General features: G+C 34.8%; 1 protein-coding gene across 2 annotated transcripts in view; it reads left to right on the top strand.

Annotated features, from left to right (window-relative positions):
- LOC117209715 (glutamate receptor 1) overlaps positions 1-22832 on the top strand; it is a 335559-nt gene that overhangs the window by 264638 nt on the left and 48089 nt on the right. The window lies entirely within an intron of this gene.

Here is a 22832-nt window from a genome sequence, read left to right as displayed (position 1 = left end):
TCCTCATATTTATTACATTGGATATATTGACATTGTATATTGCATATTTTATATATTATGGATAAATTATATATTGGATATATTGATTATATTGAATGTACTTTCCGATACTCTTCAATACAATTAATAATTGTTTTAGTAAGCACCATTCCAATCCAATCATTCATGAAAATTCTACATTTCTATTCATTTATTTTCTCAACATGAAATCTTTGCTATTAAATATTTAAAAACAGCGATATTCCATAATTGCTATATATAATTTGTGACTTCTCACTGCCAATTATATCCAATAAGAATTGTGTATATGCATATGTGTATGTATGTATATACATTGCAACTAACTTCTTCAAGATAAAGTAACACACTATCAACTGTTCTATTCAACTACATAAATTTCCAAGTATTTATTACGTGTAACATCATCTTGCAAGTTAATATTCTTAAACTTCGTTTTACTATTTCCAACATTGTTAGTCTTTCTCTTAATTTATGAACAGAAAGAATGCCTTTAGAAGTGAATCAAGTATCGTTTAATCCTTGGAGAATCCTAACTACAGCACTGAAACAACGCGTTATTCCTATTGAAATCTACATTTCAAAATTTCTAATCGCGACAGCTATATAATCCCATAAAACCCGTGCAAGCCAAAAATTCGACCGACCAAAAAGTCCAAAAAATCCAAACAACCCGCTATAGATTAAATACCTAGCGTGGTCCAAAAGTATGACGAAGAACGCATAGAATGCAAACCGATTACGTAAACAGCGTGGTGAACGTGATCATGGAAATTCGCGAGAGGCGGAAGGTGAAAAACGAAGACGAAGGGAGGAAAAAAAGGATGAAGGGGTGGACGGTGATCAATACCGACGTGCTCTTGATTCCCCCGGAATCAGGCACGACGGAGAGGGCAAACTGTAATTTCGACGAATTACACTCGAAACTGCGTCAGAGGCTGGGGGTGGGGGGTGGGGCGGGAAAGCTTAAAAGAGGACCGTGGGACTTGTTTGATCGCGAAGTTCGCTATCTGCAAAGAGAATCGTTAAGCAGCGATATCACGGACGCCGAGGCGTTCTCGCACGTTTCCCTCTTTCTCTTTCGTCTCCTGGCTAAACTATTTGAGTTTCCGTTTAAAAAACGCGCGTGCCGCGTAACCGAACTGTGCTCGAAACGCGGTGCAGCAAGCTTTCTCGTTCCGTGTTTATTTAGAGTGGGCCGCGGAGGATTTGTTTGCGTTCGTCGCGTCATACGAAATTTTCCCGGGTCAGTGTACACACTTTACCACCGGTTTAGCGAACTTTGACAATCTTTTTGCCTTTTTCCCCTCTCTTTTGTTTTTTTCATTTTGTAGTTTTTTTCCTTCCTTTTCTGTCCCCCTTTTGTTTTCGTTCCGGGCTTCGCCTGTTGGCTTACAATTAAACCAGCTCGGACAATTCCAGCGCGTTGTCAAAGTATCGTAGAACGTTTCGTTGAATGGCGAACGACCACGGAATTGGCCGTAGTTTAGAAACGTTCTTCAAGTTGCCGCAGTTGTGAATTTAGTTGAGCCTGAAAGGGTTTGCGGGTTATATTGGTACGCGAATTGCGTTTGCATGGAATGCAGATCTCCTTTTTTCTTTTTTTATAGAAAACTCGCTCGAGATGCTCGATCGAATACTGCGAAATGCGAAGATTTCTAGTTGCACCTTTGAATCAGTATTTACTAATATTTTATTACATCTTATGGTTTCTCTCGTATTTTTTTATACAATTTATTCGAAGAAAAAAGTTAGGTCCTTTAAAATAAAAGTTGAGTTATTGTTGTAGTCGTCGGAACGATAATTATTCGAAACAGCGTGAAATCGAAACAGACATCGGGACGAGCAAAAGAAAGAACAAGTGAACGAGTGTACAAGGCGATATTCTGTTCAACCAAAATTTTTTTATTTTGTCGCGTTTACGCGAGACCTGGTGCACGATGCTTAAGCAGAGTGCAAACAAATACAGTTTGCAGATGTAAATAAAATCGTTTCGGTTCTCACTTGGTCGAAACTATGCAGCGATTCGTAGAAAACTGAAATTACTGTAGCGGATATTAAAATCTACGCATTACTCCTCCGGTGAAAATTACCGGCTTCCTGTTTATTTTATCTCGAAAGTTACTACACATCGTAATAGAGCAAATATTTTCACGGAAACGTGAAACCGGGATCAAAGAAATTATGCGTAATTACAAGTAATTATATGTAAATTCGTGATAACCAAAACACTGTTCCGTGCTGTTTAAATATTTCGATGTCTTTCATGATTGAAAAATATTCGTCTTTAAATATTTACAAATAAAAATATGGAACGATACTAATTCTATAATATAATAATAATAGTTTCATAATGTCATAGTAGACGTATAACAATCGAAGCATCATTTTTTTTTATTATTTTCTCAAATATCTGAAGAGTCAAATTTGTTGTCAATTTTATAATATCATAGTGCAGTAGTAAATGTTAAAAAACCAAAAATTATTCTTTCGTGTATTCTACACTAATACAATCTCTTCAAAAATCGAGAAAAATACAGATACATAACAATTTAAATCTTGTAACACGATAATTCTCTTTCGCAACAGTTGTTCTTTTACCTAATCTTAGGTATTCTTCTATAATACAATACTTCGTTTAATTCAATATCTCCAATGATAAAAAAATTAGTTTTCCAATATCTAAAAATACAAATATACAGAAATGTTAATCTTATAATATTATTATTCTTATAATAATATTATTCTCTTTTATTTCAATAATGTAACAAAGGAGCTTTGATCTGAAAAAGTGTGAAAAAAACGATACAAAGCAAGTTTATTAAAATTTCGCGTGAAATTCCACTCCTTTCACCACAAAAATTCCGCTTTCGTGTTACTCGCAGCGTTCCTGGCATTGGTCAGCTAGTTCTCCAAAATTCCATCACACCACACGATATTTCTCGCAATCAAAGTCCACACTTCCTCGATCATCGCTTTTCCACGTCCTTTATCTAACGTGATAACAAAGGATCGCTACGGTATCCTGGTTTTTATAAACTTCAGTGCAAACGATGAGTCGCAGCTTCGGTGCAGGCAATCTGAGCCTCGAAAATATTCAAATATACCGTGCGATGAAACACAAATAACCGTCAGTGAAAGGAAATTCAAAATATAGGTATAAATAACAATTCAAACAATGCACTTTGCTTTACAATATGCAGTCTAAACTCTGAAATAACTTAATTTAAGTTTTAATAGATCGATAATGTCTTCTGGTAAGTATTTTACAGAGAAAATATCAAGGATTATTACATTCAAATGGATTTCTTATATCTGGAATTATTATTATTCTTCATCTTCTATCATCTATCATTTATCCTCTAATGTTTATTAAATTATTCGCTGAAAAATTTCCCTCGCACAAATCATCGTGTAACAAACATTACAGATAACACACATGATATATCTCACGTCAGACTACAAAAGTAACAGGAACTTGAGAAAGAATCAGAGATATAATTATTTAATCAAACATCGCATCATACGTTATAACGTTAATGGAAGATGTTATGCACATAAACATTATTATTATTATTACTATTATTATTATCAATAATAAGAAGTAACAGGAGACATCCATTCTATAGACTCCTATAAAAAGAAAAAAGACAAATACAAACAGTAGAACGCGAAAATGTATTGTTTCAAATAAATACAAGAATAGTGTGTATCAATCATTCGTTGTCTCATCATGTTTATTGACAAATCGCTCTTATGGTCATTAATTTGTCAGGTATAAATTCGATAGTTCGTGAAATATTGACACGTAAATTATGATGTGAGTTACTAAATCATGTACGAATAAATTGATACGAAAGGAACAATGTGTTTTTACATCAACAACTACAAGAAACGTTAAACCGTAAAATACGTGGAAACTGAGTGAATATTTAACTAAGTTTACCATTTTGTTCAACGACAGGAATATTCACGGAAGATTAAAGACAGCGCCGACTTTTTAGTTTTCATAGTTTTACTGTTTAATCTAAATTTACACGCGACAGTCCAACACGTGTACTTCTTCCGGATAATTACAATCGTAACAGCGAATTTTACAATATAACGTTCGATAAACATATGGTTGACCATTTCCTGAAACTGTCAATTCCTGGCAAGTCCACTTATGCAGAAGTCACTGCAACAGAGTACCAAATCATTTCAAACAGAGAAACACAAGCACTTATGGTGCTAGACTAGCAATGCTGATTCACTCTGTGCGATTTACCATGTACACGATGCCAAAGCGTTACTCTACACCGAGCTGTATATGAAACTCATCCTTCTGTGTTCATATGTGTACAGATATGTATACGTACATATCATGCGTGTACGTCTTACGTATTCCTGAACACTTATATGTACCTATATAGCCGTTGTGCGTTTGTCGTGGCATGTGTTACGTATGCAAGTGCTAATGCGTTTCTGTGCTCGTGAATCGGCCTCACACGTGTTTCGAATACGTGTGTCGGTTAACGTAGGTGCGCGCGAGCTCACGGGATCAAGATTGATAGGGTACAAATCGCAACACGTACGGAGCATCCACTTAGCAGTGCATTATCCCGATGAGAATGTGTACAGGTTGGATCTCTTACCTAATGCAACGGTTGCAATCCTGATAATAGCAACCACTTGTCCACAGGAGGAACAGACTTGAACCGACTAATCGGCAATTTCGACCATTCCGTGACAAACAATTCTGGCTTCAAAAAAAGAAAAGGGACCATTAAACAACACTGATATAATTGACAGTATGCTATCAATACGAACTTAAGATACCAATTGACTTCTCATGGGAGAATGAACATGTTTTGTGAATATTTTTTGTATTTAATATATTTTTCTTTTAATGATATAAAGTGGAGTAATAAACAGATCATGTCAATGATATAGTTCTAACGTGGAATAATAAGTAGAAGATCGCCACGATATAATATAAAGTGGAATAATAAGTAGAATGTATCAACATCTGGCGACAATTCTGTCTTTAAAGCGAACGAAATGTATGATTAATTTTATGATATAAAGTGGAATAATAAGTAGAAGATGTCAACGATATAATATAAAACGGGACAAAAAGTAGAATATGTCAATGATCGGTGGCACTCCGCGAAATCAGTAGAAAGTGACAGCGCTATGTCAGACAATGTCTCTCAGCCGCATGGAGAGTGACCGTATCACGTCGGACGAAGTAGAAGTAGTCTTGACGCCTGGAATTTACAGAGGAGGAATAGGACTTCGTCGGCGATTTTGCGCAGTACATGAAACACAAATGGCCCAGCCTGGACCAAATATACTCATAACCAAACCCAATTTCGTAAAATTGATAAATCGTAGATACTCGATGTATTATGTAGAAAACAGAGGAAAAATCTACAAAATTATTCTATATGGATTAACCATTACGCACGATTTGTCCTTTATTTGCAAGTATTAAATAATTTTCTAATCTAATAAAACTCAAAAGTTAAACATTTTATAGTTAATTATTTGCTTTTTAAGGTATTTAAATTTTAAAATAAAAAATGCAACGACGTTACAAAGATTTTTTTTTAATTTACTTGTTCATGGAATATATATTTATCTAAGCAATTTCCTTATGATAAATAAACATATGAGGGGAAATAATTTGTTTCTTAATGAAATTCAATACTAATCGTGTATCCGTACAGTAAAATTAAGAAATCTTTAAACGCGAAGTTGATCAATTTAGCTCTCACGAGATTCATATTCTACCAGCTTCAGCTCCAGACGAACAATTCTGTACAAAATTTCGCGTAAATTGGTGGAAACAAGTTGTAGGTTAATCGTACTATAAATGAAGATAAATATACCAGGGAAACCCGTATATTTTTGTTTTCTACCGCTTTTGTAAATATCCAGAGTGAAACGGACAAGGGAAGAGAAAACGAATGGAAAGAGGAAAAATAATGCAATTCGAGAGACCTAAAGAGGCATGTTAGCGCTGGAAATCTGTGGTATACAGTTTGAAATCGATTGTTGGTATCTGCACGCGATTTCGTGTTCAATGAAAAACGCATTTCGTGTTTATTAAAAAGAGATAATAAAAACTGGTCGGTCGAGAACAAAAGCGTTCGGAAATTTATTTCCTCTGATAAAAGGGATCCAGTTTACAAAGCCATTATATTGTAAAAGTTGGCGAACCTGCGAATATCGCAGATGCTTTTAACCCGATGTTAAAATAATAAAACTTGTGATTAAATAATTCCTCCTAAAAGTTTTTGTTAATCAATCAGCTACATTGTGAAAAATACATGAACAATGATCCTATTACGAACAATACCTCTTTACTTTTCCGGGATTGTGTAAAAATGTCCAATCTTTTCAAACAGCGTAGCCTGAGAAAAGCTGAATCATTAAATATATTGTAGTAGCATAAATTTCACATCTCAAGTGTCATGTAAAATTATTACTATTAAAGCAATATATTAAAGTAACATAGTATACTCGATACAAGAAATGCAAGAAGCTTTGACGATACAAAAAATTATTCTCTAAAAAAAGAAGAAAACAATAAGAAATTAAAAAATTGGAAAATTAAAAATATTCAATAATCTTCCATATATCATATATCATATTTTTATTTCTACATAGTTAAATGAGATTAAACGATGAAACGAGAATTCTAAGACCTTAAACGCAATATTCTAATGCATCGTTTTACGTAATTAATTGTACACATTTTTCCTTAATATCGTCAAAGTGATGATCGAATATTATAATTCAGCAAGGTAGAAAATAATTCATCGACGAATTCCTCTTCTTTAGTCGTCTCGACGTGTAAACAGATCGCGCGATCCCATCCATTTCAGCGTGTCGAGCGTAAGCCGGTAATTGCGGTTGATTCATCACTACGATCGTTCTTCATTATCGCCGAAATTGTCCTGGAGAAGTTTAAATGATCCACACCGCTGAACTTCGGCTGCCATAGTGGCACACTGGCTTCGCGAATTTGTCACGTGTGTCGAAAGAAAATTGCATCCATTCGAAACGATGGGAATCGTATTTGCAGTAAAATATATCATATTCAAGCGAATGCTACGTATTGGCTGTTAAATGATTTACACGCTTAATTCATTATCGCTACAGGTTATGCCTGTAACTGTTAAACTGCGCATGATTATACAGAATTTGTATTTCTATGATTGTAAAAAAAGTGGATCTTAAATAAAAATTTTTTTAATCATTAAATATTATAGCAGGTATTTTACTCTGAATGTTTCGTATATTTTCGCGTATTATATGTATATTATGCGCGTTTTTACACTTCCAAATGTATAAACATTCGCAGTTTAGTAGTTATTATTTTCTTCTTACTTTTAAGATATTTTATCCATTTTAAGCTTTTAAAGGTTTTAAATTTTATTATTTATTGGATAATCTAATAAATGCTAAAGGAAATGCAATGTAAATAAGAATACCCTTACCACAGATTGAAATTAATATTCAAGAGTACCATATTTCGTAAGTATCAATGTTGTTTGATGTATAATATTTATACTATACACTGTTCTGACAACTGAGTATTTGAAATGATATATATTATTTTTATTTAATTTATTGAAACAATATTTTTATTGATTCGGTAAATAACCAATAAATCTGTATTTTGCGTCTCGTTGTTTTAAATTACATTTTTCAGCACGTTTCGCGTAACCCTTTATGATTAATATTTGTAACAATTACCCTACCAAAAATATGTTCAGATTGTGTATTAAAATACGTTTATTTACGAATCCGAAATAATTCGAACGAAAATCCAATCATTTATGATATTGATATTTTTGTCATAACTTTGTCATAATTTTAATCATAAAACATTCTGATACCGAGATAAAAATGAAACACCCTGTATATTTCAAAAATGTCGATCCAAAGAATTTTAATTAATGTTATATAAAAGAGCTCGCGGGAAAAATGAGGAATGTAGATTTCAATGAATTTTGAGTTTAACATTTTCTCGTATGCTCCTGTATGTGCTCTTTATCATTACGACCATGTCGTAGTGACGTGAATTAAAATTCTCAAAGTTTTATTGCAGTTATCAAAATTGAGCTGTACAACGTACTTTTCATTTTTTACAGTTTAGTATGTTACATATTATTTAAAATTACAGGTAAAAGTAGAAAATCATACAGAATAAGACGACGAGTAAAAAGTTTTATTTTCATAACATATCTACGAGAAAACTGGAAATCGTGACATTAGTTGAAAATTAAACTTTTATTTTTTCAAGAATGCTAAAACTTGATATCCTTTCTTTTTCTCACGGACTGACACGTATTATTTTTAATAGTAAATTGTAATAACAAATTGGATAAATTATTGGGAAACATACAAGTGTGATTTATTCGCAAGTATCGAATGCTGTTAACCGGCAAAATGCTCAACACGATCGCTTTTTCATCCTTTATACCAAGCTGTCGCGTCGGTCGCGGTTTCAGTGGACGCGATCGTTTCACACGCGGCCCGATAAATCCCGCGGAAATAAAAAGCAGAGAAAACCCGAGCGACAAAGCGTTGCTCACGACAAGGGAAACACGTTGATGGCGAATTATTCACTGCGGAAGATCAAACAAAATCTTGCAAGAGCGTCTCACGCTCTTCTGCCTCGTGTCTGCCAGGACAGAAGGTCGTGCCCTGTCCCTTTCAGCATCGCGAACAAGGTTCACAAGGTTCGGATGTAAAATCGGTCGGGTTTATGCTTTATAGCTCAAGGGTAACCGTCGCTATCGACGCGACAGGAAGAAAGCGTCATTACGGATATGTTTCTAAAGCAGCGAGTGCATCGAAGAAAGAAATGAAAGAGATTGTGAAATTGTCTAGAGAAATCAAATCTGACATGTTACACGTAGACTGGGGATATTCAAATATGTAAATTTATATTTTTATAAACATAATTAAAGAAAAGGAATTTAAATAGAAAATAAATTTCCTTTATAGGTAGATGTTATAATCGGTAGTTTCTTATCTCGTATATCTTTGGCAGACATTCTGGTACATGGAACTTCTTACGAAATATAAACATAATAAACGTGACACATAAACATTCGCAGTCTGGTTGTATATTTATATATACAAATTTTTATGAGAGTAGCTTTTTTCGAAAAGATAAATTCGATATTAAATAAAATTATAATTAAGTACATTAAAGATAATTTATAAATAGAAAAAGTTCATTGCGAGGAAACACAAAATAGAGTCACTAAACAATACAACAACAAATAATATCAGAAATACCATACAATATTCTTTTGGATTCAAACTTATGGTACTCGTACACTATTGACGATGCAAATTTAATTTTTCACCCAGGTCATTCAATTCTCGGGACGTAACGCAATAATCAAATATTGTGTCGCGTGGAAAATATGAACAAAGTGTAAACTAGCGATATAAACAACCAATTCAAAAATGTAGAAAAGTAACTCGAGAATGTCAACAGACTTGAATGAAAATTAAATAAACAATGCCAATATAAACAAGCAAACAAACTGTAATTTATTTAAAGAAAGAAAGACGTAAGATTCAAGTTTCCCTATAAATTCTTAAAACCCACAATAATGGAAAGAAAATCGTATCAAAAGAACATTGAATTGATTTTAGGGTAGCGTAGCTTTCAGCCAGCTATGAAATGAAATTGATACGACTTATATAGAGCTCGTAAAATAAGTATAATCCAATCGTCGTCGGTGACCGGTTGAATCAATAAAAAAATAACATTGAAGATCGTTGATGGAACAAACTTTACTCGTTCCGGTGTGCCTGTAATCGTTTATTGCTGGCTACGTTGGCAAAAAGCTGGCGATCCGTAGCGCTCATAAGAGGAAACGACGACTGGATAAAAGAAACAAGAAAAGAGAGAAGGAAAGCTGTGTGACGTTGGAACGCGTAGACGCGTACGGAAAAGCGGGAAAAGAAAATGGAAACGGAAAAATACGGGATAGACGCGAATAAGGAAAAGTTCTATCGTGGAAAATGGATTGCAGCAATTACGGCGTGGTATCGAATTTCACTTGTCGGACCGTGAGATAGCAGTGTGCGGCCGTGCATGTCTACGTCCAATGAAATTACCAAGCGATTCTTGCCTGGAAATGGAAAAAAATTGAATATTTCCTCGCCTCCTTCGAGGACCCTGTTCGTTGATTACGTGGGTTCCAGGTCGCGGCTTCTTCGCGGAACGTGACTTTCGAATAAGGGAAAGATGTTGGAGATAATTTAAAAAAAAAAAAAATAGAAAATATATCAGATGTCGACGGTAATAGGATTGAATCTGTATAGAAGATAGAAAGGAAGGGTTCTTTCAGGAAATTGCAGTTTCTAGTAATCTTGTCTGTGTCGAGTATAAGGTACTGTGATTGGACGATCGTGAAGCAGAGTATGGTTAACACTTTCTTTTGTAATAAGAGCTTGGTAGAAACTTTGCAATAAGATAAACATTACTCCAAAGAAGCACAAACATCGTTCTGTTTCTCTCAAGGAATTTTACGATCGCATTGCACAAATGTGGTTGGCAGCCATAATAATGATAAAATGAGTTTGCTTTCGGAAATTAGATTTTGTTATGGTACACGGAATACTTGGTAGAAGATATTTTTAATATTACTCTACGATCATCGAAATTTTCATTTAAAGTTTCTCATCATTCTGTTTGTTGAAGTTTGTAATCATCTTCCCCGCACGAAAATATGCGCTGTAGCTGAATTTTTTTACAAATTGGAAATTTGATACGTTTCTACAATTCGCTGTATTTATATTATCTTCGTACATCTTTATATAAAATAAATCCAATAATAAATATTGATTCTTATTCTTAAGTATGCAAAACCGCGAAGACCGATGCAAGTGAAAAGTGACAATAATAGCCGGACAATCAAAACTTCGAGTACGAAAGATACCTTCGCATTATTCGTTGACAAACTTTCTACAGGTCAGCTGAATATACCTTACTACTTTAAATATTCCATCGATATCCACACAAATCATAGAGAACAGTCAGTATCAAAAGGGTTAATCATATGGTAGCAATCATAGAATCTTATCGATGATAGCCGAGGTTATAGGCCAATGTGAAAAGCACAGGGTCATATAAATCGATATTGACGGGACGTCAAACTCTCGGCCAAGTTTCAAGTCGTAAGACTTGATCTGAACGACCCTGGAGACGTAAGTAATACTGACTATCCCCGTGTCGTGAGGTCAGACATCAATGACTCTGGGGACGTAAGTATTAACATCGGTGAAACTCAATGGCGATGACTCAGGAGAACCAGATACCATTATTGAGGACACGACATAACGCGAAGTCGTAGGATTCAATATTTATGATCTTTCGAAGTATAAAGCTTCTATCGATTTTACAACTAGAAAATCAACGGTAATTTACGCATATGTTGTGTTTGTTACGGATGCCGAATGAATCTCAAAGTAGAATAAGACAGTCCCTCTTAGATCAATAAAATTGATCAAATCGAGCAGTTAAATCGCCTAATGTTATGTATCTCTATGTAATTTCATTTATATCTTTGTTTGATCAATCTTGGATTTACGATGGACTGTGGATTTTATGAATTTACGCGAAGATGCAAACATAAACAGAACGCATGTAACAAGCAAATATATCTAGTGTATGTAAAGTACAGTTCTCGTTGTAATATTTAGTAGAGACAACAATTTTCTATCTATGCTATATGTTTTTAATTATATATTCATAAAATTATGAAATTGTATGAATATATCTAGTCTATAAATTATTCTCGAAAACTTGCTAAATTTTACCTGAAATGTGATTGATTGATAAAAAAAAAAAAATTGAAAAAATCTTGAGAAAAATAATCTTGAAGCTATACAATAAATGCCAAAAGGTCGTCGTAAAACAAACGGTGCAGATCATTTAATGTAATTCTGATTCTATAAAAATGTATTACCTTTTAATTTTGTATAAACTTGATTATGAACTTTTCCAACGAGTTAATAATTAATATATCCCCGAACTTGAAGGTAAATGACGAGATTCTGAAATCACTCGTGTCAGATTTGCTACCGTAAGAATATTTGATGTCAAATTCCAAGACTCGAGTGTCATGTGGAATGAGGCTCGCTAATTAAGGGGCAGTCACACGGAGTTTCAGAACCGACAGAGTCATTGGCAGCAGGCTTTGCAAATGAGAAGCGGCTCGTAACGAATTGCACTGCTTTAATTGGTATCGAGTTTCGGTATTCAATTATTTACGTGGACTCGCTGTGATCTTTAATGAATAGTTTTTATCCTGTAGCTAGCCGCGTCGTTGCTGTTCTAACTAAAATTCTTTTCTAAAAAAGACATAATCGATGTACTATAAATTTGTAACCATTTAAGATATAAAGAAAAGAAACAAAAGTTATATGAAAAGATATATTTCACAAGAAGAAACACGAGTTCTTGCCCATTTATTTTACGAAAAGTCAGTCGTATCTTTAAAAACGAATCGTTGTAAATTTTGTACATTTTTCTGGAAACTTATCGATTGAAAGTCCTAGCAAGAAATCCGAATTCTTTTAGAAAAAATCAGTTCAAAATAACAGAAATATTTCCTTCGTTTTAAACACCCATTTCAACGCTTCGTTTCGATATTCTGTCTCTTAAGAATCTTATCGATTAGGTGGTACAAATCAAAGTCCTTTCAGGCTTAGATATCCTCGATAAAACAATGTTGAATCTATCGAGATCAGATTTACTTATCTTCTTGAGCAAAGGTAATCGTCTGTCAGAGAATACGAAGCCGGTAAAAGTCCCCGGAAAGCCATTGGGGAACGAGAAAAGGAGCGAACGAAAAACCTTGGGAATGGAGGAAGAGCAAAATCGAAGACGGCATTAAAGTAATCTTTGGGTGTTGAAACGCTCCGATTGATCTTCGTCAATGTATCTGTACATTACCAGATACTTTCTCGTTTCATTCGAATATAGAAATATAAACGGAAAGCTAAAATTAAACAACGCGATCTAAGGAATTTGTATAATTCACGGAAATAACAATACTTTTCAATTTCGAAGATAAACACACCGATGAAAACACGTGGCACGTTCCGCGTCGCTATATATTAACGTTACTGTGCAGGATAGAGAATAAAATTGCCAATGTCTGGCCCAATAATTCAAAAACAGCTTGGTGCTTTGCAACAAATTTCGCCTGGTGCTCGCAATTAGAAAAGTTTATTCCCGTTTTCCAGTGAATCTTTTATCGGCTGGTAATCGTTATCGTTTCGGGCGTTGAAGCGCTTAAAATTGTTGGAAAATATTACTGGAAAATTGAAGTATGTATCGTCGCTGTCGTGTCGACTAGCTGGCATACGTTGCGTACACGCACGATCACAAATAAATAATACAACGTATTTCACTCTGGCACGAGACAAATTGTTTCGGGACGAAAATACATTGAGTGCATAAAAATTGACAGAACGGAGGCGAACGCGTGAATAAATATGAAAAGCCAAAAAAACAAAAAGAGGAAACGAAGAAAGATAAATAAATGAAAATAGAATGAAGAGAGGAGAGAGAAAGGAAAAATGATATTTTCAATGCGTATCGTTTCGACGAGAGATTACTCGCGAACAGAGCGCCGATGCACAGCCAAAAATTGTAAATTACGTTTTTAACTATTTCATGTTTCTGCCGTTTAATATACGCAGCAACAGGAATGCCAGTTGAAATTTATTCTGCTACTCGATCAAACACTGTAGCTAATTTTATTGAAAAATTCCACATATTGTACATGCAATTTTTTCCGTCACGTTATTTGACATGTTTTGCAAAAAAGATTCTTTTCAAAAAATGATTTCGTTTAATCTGTCTCAATGAAAGGTGTTTACGTCGTTCGATAATTCATTTCGAAAGAGGAAAATGTTTTTAGCATTAAATTGCTGTTATTGTTCGCGATAAATAATGAGAACGACGTCTGTTGAAAGAAGAACATTTTATTATAAAATACTTGCGAAGTTCACCGAACGAAACGAATTATCAAGCGATTCCTAAAAATACATTTTAATAAAATATATGCTTTCAAATAAATATTTGTAACCGAAATATGCATCGATACATTTTTTCTAATTATATAGATTTATTGATTTCAATTTTATAAATATCTGATATTTTTGCTATTTTCAAATAAATTCGCCAAGTTTTGTGTAATATTCATACAGAAAAATGGTGCGATATGAAAGAACTAAAATGTTATTGGTTTCAGAAAAAACTAGTCGTAAAAAGAACACTTTGAAGCCTTTTGAACGAAATAGTGCGCAAACAGAAACAATTGTTGAATATTTTTTTACTGTAACTCTACACAGTATATTGTAAATTTAACTTCAGTTCCTGTACATGTTTTCAAGATTTATCGTTCGTTTCTTTCATCGAAACATGTATTAAAATGACCGAAACAAAAATATTTATTACCTAGCAACCTAGTAGAGTTGATCAAACTATTTTAAAAGAATTCTACCTATACTATTTCAGTATTATTTATTTATTTTCTAGTAAAAAAGATAATTAGATTCAGCATTAGCGATATTAGAGTATATTTTGTTAAAGTGCCTCACTGTCATCATTTAAAAGTCATGTGTTCTCCATAGAAGTGCGATTATTCTATGTGAATGCTGGAACACAAAATTAATAATCCAAGCAATTTAATAATCGTTGGTGTAGTTCCCCGGAACAAACTCGATTCCCGCGAGATACGATCGATTCGTATCTGTCGAGCCATGTATCTGCAGGACCACGTTTTGAATACCCACATACTGGCACACGTACTATTTCGTGTCTGTCTGCTAAAAATTCCTCCGAATTCTGTTACAGTTTTTAACAAAGAGATATAAAAATCAGCTCCGCGTATCCAATCAAGCCAACGTATCTTCTACTCTACTAATTTAGAATGAAATCTATTTAATTTCGAGTTTCGGAAATGTACCTAACGCGATCACGAACTAAATGTCGTAGGTTCCTGGTTAACGTAACATTTTCCTCGTGCTCCTCCAATAGTCTTTTGTAAAAATTCTTTCTTAAATATCATTTTATCATATAAATATTTATAAAGTGATATTAAAAACGATTCTTTAAATAGGAGTTCAATTTTTAACTCGTATTAACGAATTGAATATATTGAATCTTAAAGCTCCTTAATATTACGAAGATACTATTAATAACGACGACGATAATATTAATATTATTAAAATTTTGTGTTAGTATGAAACAAACGCAATGAGTAGAGAATGTAGGGGTAATTATATACGCATGAACGTATATGCTTTGAAGATGAATTTTAAGTCACATTTAATTTCTGTTATGTTAATATAATTCCTGTGTAATGATTGATTTGATTGGGAAAAAAAGAGAAGAATCTTTTGTACCAAAGATTTTGTAAAGGAAGATAGTAATGTCGAAACAAGTTTGTAAAAGATATGACAAAATCTATAGAGAAAGAAAACAGCAGCGGAAACAAGTTGAAAGAATCTTCAGTTCATATTTTGCGAAATAACTGTTACGATATTTAAAAGAATTCTAAGCTTAAATGAAATTAGTTTACTATTTCAAATGGGCAAAATCACAAATTACAAGATGTCCCCTTTAACATTACGCTACATACTAATATAAAAAGGCACGTGTTCACCAATTTTTGCCGAAACGTATAAAAGAGGACACTTGGCTATTGATTAGTGCAAAATGGAAACAGCCAAGCACAAAAGGAAAATAGTCGGCGGATTCGTATGCCGACGCAGCAAGAAGCTAATGAAAATTCGATCATCCGGCAATAAAGTGAACGGGAGCGTGGCCCGGAACAGGAATCGGGTTCCGTGTACCTTCCGGGTTCGATCGATATCAGGAACAGAGTCCGCAAATCGGCAGAGACGACAAATACCGGTAAGCGAAACAAGAATTTCAATTTGCGTCATGTACGTGGTGAGCATTCCGAGCGACGAAAAATTCCTGGCCTCGGACAAATCCTCTAGAACTGGTACCTGACCGGCTTGGAACACCTACTTCCGGTGTGGACTCGCGCGTCTTATCGTCGAAAATACGCCGGCTATTCCATCGCGTTCCATTTCCACCGTAAGACGCCTTGCAGCCAACTGTTCTCGTAAGTTCCGCGATGATCGAGGGTGTTGCTTCGCCGACGAATTTCACGAATTCGAGCTACGAACGAGTTGTCTCGTTCCCCTGCTTCCGGTTCGCGATTCCATTCGGCCAATATGCTCGATTACGCTCGGTCACGTCTAAATCGCGACGCTACCCGCGCGCAAATTGAACGTGCAACGCGAACGGCACAAGCGAACATTACTTTGGAACATGACAACGTCGTGGATTGATATCTGGAATGTTTACGTCATGGCTGAGTTACGTCAAGTCTGCCACGGTTCTAACGATTTCTGCCACGCACAAGGGTTCGTATGGCTGTAGTCTGGTCCTAGGCTTGTTAAATGTTTAACGGAGAGCTAATGGATAATCCGGCCTGATGGATAATCTTGGCTTTAAGCCGCACTTTGTCTTAGCCTAATTTTGGATCCTGATTACTCTAGACATCGTCCTAATGACGAATACAAATTCAGTTTTATTGATAATGAAGTCTGATATAATGGAAATTTAATATGTTGTTGTAGGAAAGGCTCGGTTTGGATGGTTAATTTTGTTGAAATTATTTTTGCAAGAGGAGATTGCAACTTTTAGCTAGAAATGTATTAGGTTGTCCGAAAAGTTTCTTTCGTTTTATAAGGTAATAATAGACGCACAATGTTTTTTGTTTTATATTAGTTTATTGAATTATGCACGAACGTAATAATAGAAATATAACGAAATGGATCATATAATTCAATAAAATAATATGAAACAGAAATCGTTGTTCGTCTATTATCACCTTATAAAACGAATGAAACTTTTCGGACAACCTAATACAAAATATACTCAGATACGTTATACGTACAAATATAAATAGAAATTAAATTTGATTGATAATGAAATTTGATGTACGTTATTTCAAGAAAGAGTCGAATTGAATGAATCGAATGATTTGTTACGTTGGAATTACGTTTAGAAGAGGAAATTGCAATCGTTAAGTAGAAATAGACGAAGTATATTCAGACGTATCGTACACATACAACGTTGAGGACGTTTAGTCTAAGCAAACTTATATCCAAGAAAAATATTTGACCTAAGGAATTATGCCAAAGAAAATATTTACATCTAAGGCAACGTTATATCGGAGAATGCATTTGGTTTAAGCAACTTGCGCAGAAGAAGATATTTGAACGAAATTTAAATCCACGATTTCAGTGACAATTCTTATTGCATCAACAATTTCATTTACCTTATTAAATTAAAAGTAATACAGATAGCACAGCCACAGTTCTGTTACGTTCTCGCCTTGATCCTGCTGGATAAAATGTAATTTGAAATATTTTTATATTTTAGAATCAGAGCTGGCTGCTTGGTCGCTGTTGTTATTTCAAGCTTTCCACTAATGAGAAAGACAAAAAATACGACCTAATAAAGGCGACTTTTTAATTTGAAAGCAGAATTTATTATTCATTTTATTTATGAAGTAGAATAACACAGATGCACATGTTTGGACAACCACGCTTGTTTCGTCCAGTTTAAACCATTTATTTTCTTGAAAGCCAACGCATTTTTTTTAACACCGCGAAACATTAATTATCCACGAAAACTAATGACGACGAACAGAATAACTGTTGATGATATTTCATTTTAAAAATAGATTCTTAAGATTTGCAATTTTCAAACTCGAAGTATATGAGATTTGTCAAATTTAATTAGATTCGATGCGATTTCTTTGTAAAATAGATATCTTTGACATTTGACATTAACGTGAGTTTTATTTTACAATAACAATAACTCTCGAATTTCCTCTTAAAATATCATGAAACACGATAGTATGTGTTTCATAATCATCAAACACATACTATTATGTTTCACAATATTTGAAACGCATACTATGGCGATTTCTATGAAATATACATTTGCAGTAAATATGTATTTTACAGTTTCTGTATGTATATTTTTTTCAGACTCGTTTCAAATTTTATCGATATAATCGTGATAGTCGAGTATCATAACTAGACTGCATTTGTATGCATTTATGGAAAATTTAAACGCACAAAAAAAAAACACACAAAATGCACAATGTGCAAAAATTTAAAAAAAATATATTCAAAGCGAACTACTTACTATAAAACCAAGTGGATGAAATAAATATTTACGTAGGTTCCAGTTCTTTAGCTGTGTTGAGAAAAATATGAAATTTCATAAAAATCCGCGGTCTACTCGTAACGAACATCAAGACGAAAGTATGGAATTTCAAAATACATATTACATGTAATATATTCGTAAAATATATATTCTAACGCTTCTAGGAGCCTGTGTATTTATACAGAATCTCGATCTAGTGCTTCCACCAAAGCGTAGATATTCCTGCCTCCAAGCCGCACACGTTACCCACAATCTGTGCAATTTTACGCCAGAACAACTTTCAAAATCGACGAAATACAACGACGAACGCACGCAGCCTCATAAACAAAAACCAATCTGAAATTTGGAAAACGTTCTACTGGATCGACGAGGCGAGTATAATTTACGAGCAGACCGCGGTTCGCATCTAGAGGTGTTCGACCCCTCGATCGAGCCACATCTTGCTGGCACTGGCCGCACACGGGAGATGTTTATGTCCATTTGAATTCCAATTAATGGCACGTCGAGGACACTTTGGAACGCGTGACATATCGCGGCGCATTGTTCCGTCGCCGGCGTCGCCGAACAGAAATGCTGCTTCGACTCTGACCGTTCGAGAGGTTCCTGTGAGATCGATCGATAAAGAGATAGAGAGAGAAAAGATCGAAGAGAAATGGGAAACGTTGGAGAAACGTGGGATTCCCTTTTCACGAGGTCACAGTAATTCTTTTTTTTTTTTCTTTTTTCTTTTCCCATTATTTCGCGTTCCCGTGAAAGCACGGGGCTCTTTCATCAAAGCGGCGAGATGCAATATTTTATGGATACCTGGGCCATCGTATGCCGCAACACGCCCGATATTCCGACCCTCCGGCTAACAACTAACTGGCAACTTTTTTAATTACGGTATTTGTTACTTGTCCTGGATTCGAGATCGTATTGCTCACCTACGGTATCGATAATAATCGAAAACTATTGTACGACTGTGAATTTGAAACTGAATAGTGGGCGAATAGTGACCAGATTTCGAAGACTGGTTGAACTCTAATAAATCCGAGTTCGACTATTTCAGTCGAACGATGGTTGGTTAAAAGCTCGTGTGGTATTAGTTATACAAAGGTTACGGGGGACGAAAACAATAGATTGCGTTTTTCCATTTTTTTACGGAGAAGCAGTTTGAAAATTGGATATGTTTTTAATTCATTCCACGTTACCCAAATTGCCCTTTTTAGTATGGTTGTAAGGCAAAGGATGTATTTTTCCACGTTATAAATTTAAAAATATTGTTTGTCATAATATCAAACCTACGATCACGCACGCACGAACGAAACTTACGCTTACATATTAGCCAAAATACACACGTTTAATAAACCACTCTGTGAACGAAGGACTAATTACGGAAACCCAATTAATTTATCGGGAACCTAGAACGAAGTTCCGAAGTGCGTTTAGCACATTTTGGGGAGAAAGCGAATTTTAAGTTTGTTCCACAAGTTTCAGACATCTACTCTTGTTTTCAATACAGTAATTCGATTACATCCACTTCCGATAAAATATCTGCGTGTACTAAAACCATCGACAGAAATCGTAGAACCATACTCAACTTTAAATCAAAAATGTGCTATAGACTCTTGTTCGAGATTTTCATTCAATTTGAAGATATTTCAACTCCATCGACAAAAATTCCACGTTACCTATCAGCGTTCCAAAAAAAGGAAAAAAGAAAGGATAAAAAGAGCGGATCAAAATTCACGCTACTTTTACCATTCGTAAAATATCCGGGGACAAAAACGTAGCGCGGAGTATACGAGGACGGGTAAAAGTGTGCCAGGATGAAAAATTTCCGGCGTGGATTCCCGTCGTTGGGCGCCGGTGGAGCGCGTGCTCGCATCAGTCTCGCTTCGTGGCGGACAATTTAAGGCGGGCGATATTAAAAGGATATTAATGTCTGCTAATTAATTCAGCTTTTTTCCGGCGTCGATTCGCGCCACGGCGGTTCCTAACGCTGAGAATCATCGCGACGCGTTTTCCTGTGATCGTGAAGCACGTGCGCACCAAGCTGAACAGGGAAATGTTGAAAGGAGACAAAGTGTTCACGCGTATATAGAAGAAATTAGCCGCGACTCTCTGCGCGTTTTCTCCTCGGAAATTCGACGAAACGCGGCGTCGACGAGCGAACAAACCGTGCTGAAGCACTCTTCCTCGCCGAGTGGCACGGGCGACCACCAACTCTTTCGATCGTGGTCACTACGGTAATCGAGCGGAAGAGCCGTAGAGAAAAATTGTCGTCCGGTCGATTTTCCACGAGCATTTTGTTCGGAGAAATTTTATCATAGCGTTTCTATCGCGAGGCGTTCCCCTCTGACATGGACTCGCATTTAGATTTGCATTCACACTCATATTCGCAGGGATCGATGCTTCGTTCGATGATCCTTCCTTGTGAAACGAATTGTAATTGTCGTTGCGTTCATTTTCCGACGACGATTAAAAACAGGAAGGATTTTTATTTGTCCACTTATGAGAAAAGATTGGACGTATAAAATCTACAAGCTGCTTAATATTACGCAGCTAGTATTTTAAGCTAATACACGATAAAAAAGAAATGAATTTCGATCTGACGAATTTTTTATGCTCTAACGATAAATTATTATTGTAAGAGTGGTTTGATATTAATGAGATTATATCGATAAAACTGAGTACTTCAAATATAGTTTTATAGTCTGAGTCGCTGATAAACCAACTTTGTGGTTGATGCGACGTAAAATAAGTAAATAAGCTGCTAAGGTAAGGTCCATGAAACTATAGGAGTTTTTATTTCTGTAATAATTTGCAAGATATATGTCCTCTCTGAAACATTGCACGGTTAGCCAATGTATAATTTAATGATTACCAATATTTGTATAACCGACAATACGAGCTTTTGTTTTCTGAACATTTCTGCGATCTATTGGAGTGTAAGATAAATTCGTTCTGTTCTTATACGTATATATATATATCACATATATTATTACAATATTATACAATAAATATAAACACAGGCCGAATTTATGTTTCAACCACAGTTGTGCTAATTGGGTTACTCTGTAATTTAATTACACTGTATTTTAATTACATAGTGATACAGTTACATTGTAATTGCTAATTACTATAATCACGAGTGTAGTTAAAATACAATTTAACTGAATTTTGAAGAAGCGAGATAAATATCTATTATTTGTGAATAATATCACGTTCATCATCGATAGGATTTTTTTTCTGTTTAACACCTTTAAGTGGTTTTTTATTAGAACTTAATTTGTAACTCTGAGTCAGGTACGCGGTAGCTTCAATTACGCATTGCATGAGAGATATGAATTACGAATTACAATCTAATGCGATACGACGTAACTGAGTTACTTCGTGATTATAATTCAAGGAGTAATTCGTTTGCAATTCTGCGCAACTCGAGTTAAAACCCAATATATTTTGATATCTACATACGTGATAAAATAACCAACATATCAATTACGAGCCAAAGGCGATGTGGCCATCGAATAAATAAGTTGAATATTAGAATAGTATTTGGCTTTGTGTGCTTAGAGATTGAAAGATAAATTTTGCATTTTGTACGATCTGTATAATTATAAATGCAGGTGGAGCTCCTACTACGTTGATTTTCTTTTTGCAAAGATTGGTTAATAATTTGGTTAATCGGGTAAAATAACCAACATATCAATTACGAGGCAAAAGCGATGTGGCCATCGAATAAATAAGTTGAATATTAGAATAGTATTTGGTTCTGTATGCTTAGAGATTGAAAGATAAATTTTGCATTTTATACGATCTGTATAATTATAAATGCAGGTGGAGCTCCTGCTACGTTGATTTTTTTTTTCTTTTTGCAACGATTGGTTTGCTTTTAATTGCTACGAGTGTTTTTACCGGATGTTTTCCACACGTCATTTGGCTTGCATTTTACATAATGGTGCCAGTAGCAGCGTGGGCGTGACCGAAATCAACGATTCAGCGGTTTCGTTTGTTTTTCGGGCAATCAGCCAGATACCCTGTAATCGATCTTATTAAAGAATCATTAATGAGAATTTTGTCGACAAGTGCCGCGATCGACAACTAATATTTGCGATGGTGATGCATTTTATGGAATATTTCGAGAGATCTGAGTAAAGAACGCTTAAAATAGAATAAGTACCTTTTATACGCATATCATTTTCAAATTACATTTACAATGTTACGATACTCAACTATCATTATCATATTGATAAAATTTCAAACTGCTATACAGTACGATAAAATTATAACAACTTCACGTTTCATGGGTTCTCCTTTATTTTTAATAACTTTAACTATTTATCTTTAATTAGATTTTCTCGCGTTTTGTCACTTTCGTATCTCATACCTCCAGAAGAATTGGAAATTTCAAAGAAGCGTTATAGTTACGAGACACATGCTGCAGTAGAATGAGAAAACGTTTGTGTAGAATAAAAAACAACGATACGACACACTATAATAAGGAACAATTCATACGAGAAATAGATTATAATATTCCTTCAAC

Source organism: Bombus bifarius, unplaced genomic scaffold (assembly GCF_011952205.1).
Source record: "Bombus bifarius isolate JDL3187 unplaced genomic scaffold, Bbif_JDL3187 scf7180000008193, whole genome shotgun sequence".
NCBI lineage: Eukaryota > Metazoa > Arthropoda > Insecta > Hymenoptera > Apidae > Bombus > Bombus bifarius.
This window is presented reverse-complemented; position numbering and strand designations above follow the sequence as displayed.